The following is a 3,315-nucleotide window of genomic DNA, read 5'->3' as shown; positions in this document are numbered from 1 at the left end:
TACTTTTAAAGGCTCAAGTTTTCATTTCTTTTGATATATGCCGAAGGGGGAGAAAAGCTAGAAAATTCTAAAGTTAAGTTAAGTGATTAAGGAGCAATAACAAGTTGTTCTAAATGTTGTACCTTTTTAATTGTACTTATGCGCATTTATGTTGCATTCTTTTAATTGTACTTATGCACATTTATGCTACAAGTTGCATTTGCATTTCTGTTCTTTATGTTTTTTTACTTAACTTTAAATTTTGTTACAATAATCAAAAAGGGAGAGCTTGTTGGTGCGGGAAGCATCAGACGATCGAACCTAAATTTTGATAATGGCAAAGGGTTCAAAGTTAAGGTTATTTATTGTCTAATAAGTTTGAATGAGATTGCAGGAAAGCCCTAAGTGTTCTTGGGCAAAACACCTAGTTGTAGTTAGGTAGATGAAAAATCCTAGGGGGTGGCAACCCTAGGTCCTAGGGGGTGGCAACCCTAGGTCCTAGGGGGTGGTAACCCTAGGTGGAAAGTCATAGCGGGTCAAGCGCTTCGATCAAAATCCTAGAGTCGAGGACTCTAGGTTGAAATCATGATGGTTGTGGACCGGGTGGAAGTCTGGACGGATCATGGAGCGGACGTCCAGCATGAAGACCGGAAGCCTCAGGCGCTGAGCAAAAGTCTAGTCAGTCTAGAGGAGCGGTCTAACAACATGTAACTTCCCCTAAGAGGAGTAGATGAGAATACGTTCCCCAAAGAGGGAACAGTACGCTCCAGTTAGACCTAGAGTTTCGACAAAACTCAAAGTCAGAATCAAACAGTCAGAAGCTGTCAAATCTCATATTATATATATTGTTTTAAATCTCATATTATATATATTGTTTTATACCTTGACTAACTTTATTTTACAGAAAATAAGGGGCTGGAAAAAGCTGGTATGAGTGCCCAGAAGGGTTTGGACTCCCGGAGTCCTGGCACCCGAAGTCAGTCCAGGTGCCCAGAACTTAAAAGTTATCTACATGCTAATGTGGCACGCGTCGATTGGCCGAACCATGTGTTCCAGGCACTCGGAGGGGTTCCAAGCACCCGAAACAGCCTAGGAGCCTCATAACAAAATCATAAATAACTTTCGCTTCTTCGAGCTACTTAGAAAACACTTATATGATGCCCGAAAGTTCCGATAATGATTCTATTGAAAATTTCCTTATATAAAGTCATCGATATTCTTTAATTTTCAAATTACTTGTAAAATTGTATCTGTACTCTTTTCAACTGATTAGTGATTTTTCATCGAAAGCACTCTCACGTGCGAGACTTGGAGTAAGAGTCGCCACAGGCTCCGAACCAAGTAAATTCTTGGTGTTTGTGTTGTTTATCTTTATTTTTCGCTGTATATTTACTCAAAATGAACGAATCGAGCGCTATTCACCCCCCTCTAGCACTTTACGATCCTACAGAATCTACCATGCATTTGACTCACGGTCTCATTTGTCTTCATGGTGAACGTTTGAAGTTGACTCACCAAAAGATCCCTCTTGGCTCTTCTTGATTCACTTGATCCTTCATTCAACTCAATGAACTTCTCCCAAAGCTCTTTGATGGAGTTGAATGGTCCTACTTTGTTTAGTTGCTCCTTAGATAATCCACATTGTATGGTTGTTGTGGCTTTTGCATTGGCTTGAATCTGCTTCATTATCTCCTTTGTCCAATCCTTGATTGGTAAAAGTGCTCCAAATTCATCTTTTGGTTTTTTGAATTCATCTACAACACTAAACCAATTCTCAATGCCATCAATTAAGTAATATTCCATTCTACCTTTCCAATATGCGAAATTGTTTCCATCAAAGAATGGTGGTCTATAACCCTCTTGAAGTGTCATCTTGATGCTTCGGTTAACAATAAGTTCTTCCAAGGCCAACGAGATTATGATACCACTTGTTGGGCCCTTTGAATCCGACTAGAGAGGGGGGTGAATATCTTTTGTTGATTTCTACCTACAAATTGTTAGCGGAAGCAAGAAAAATAGAAATTGAATAATGAAATATGAGAAGGCAATGCTAACTCCTCAATTTACTTGATTTCCAACTCCTTGAGGTGACTACTCCAAGGCACACACGCACATGATTAAGCTTCACTATGATCTTCTCCTTCTTGAATCAAGAACGAAGGTGGTGCAACCTTGACACAATGATCTCTTCTTCTTACAAGATGAAAGATGAGCTTAGGAAGAAAAGATTAAGAGTTTGGAAGCTTGGAGATCACTTGGAGAGCTTAACAGTGTTTATGCATTAGATAATAATTTCTCTCCAAGTCTCAACCCTTTTATATTCCAGGCTGAAAACCCTGATTACCAGTTGAGTAATGAAAGCATTGGTCGACTGGTAGCAAGTAACGGCTACTATGTTGTGCACAATCTGTGGGGATTCTGTGCATCATCAGCCCAATGACTGTATACCAATCAACTGATACTTATGTCAATTCACTAGTAGCCAACCACAACATTCTGTTTATTTTGATATCAGGTATTAATCAATTGATAGAAGTATCTATCAACTGGTATCTCTTAATATGAGAATACAGGACTTCAAACATGATCCTTCTTACTTGAACCAAATCCTTATCCTAGACTTATACCTTCAAGCATCTTCCATCAGTGTCTCGCCCTTAGGATGCTTCCAAGCCCACAGCTCCTCACTTGCGCTTGCCTTCAAGTGCTTCCTTCGCCTTCCTCATGCTAAGTCTCTTTTTGCTAAGAAGTCGCACCTCCAGAACTTCACCCGCCAAGACTATCTTCTTGGACTTTCCTTTGTACCTCCTTACTCAATATTTATGTTAGATCACCAACCTTGCCTAACTTAAACTTATTTGACCAAACATCAAAAGTAAATAATGCTTGGAGCAAGATTGCACCAACATGAAAGACTGTCTAACTTCCTAAATTTGAAAGGGTTTAAAGAAGGTCAAATTGACCCTATACTTTTTTATTAAAATCATTGATTTAGACATATTCGTAGCTCAAGCATACGTAGATGATATAGTATTTGGGTCAACTAAATAAAATTTTTTAAAAGACCTCATAATTTTAATGGAAAATAAATTTGAAATGAGTTTAGTTGGAGAGCTAAACTATTTTTAAGACTTAACCTAAGATTTCAGATGTTTATGTCAGTACATCGCTATAAATTTAGGATTTAAATAAATTACATTGATCAATTTGAGTAATCTGGTTAGTAATAAACTAGTTAGAACCAAAAGCTTAAATTGACCAACCTAAGTCAATAGCTACTATCTTATAGTAGTTAGCTAAGTATGAAGGTTGGACATTTCATCATAAGGATATTTT

This window comes from Zingiber officinale, chromosome 11A, assembly GCF_018446385.1.
Source record: "Zingiber officinale cultivar Zhangliang chromosome 11A, Zo_v1.1, whole genome shotgun sequence".
Lineage (NCBI taxonomy): Eukaryota > Viridiplantae > Streptophyta > Magnoliopsida > Zingiberales > Zingiberaceae > Zingiber > Zingiber officinale.
The sequence above is the reverse complement of the archived record's forward strand: the minus strand, read 5'-3'. Positions refer to the sequence as shown.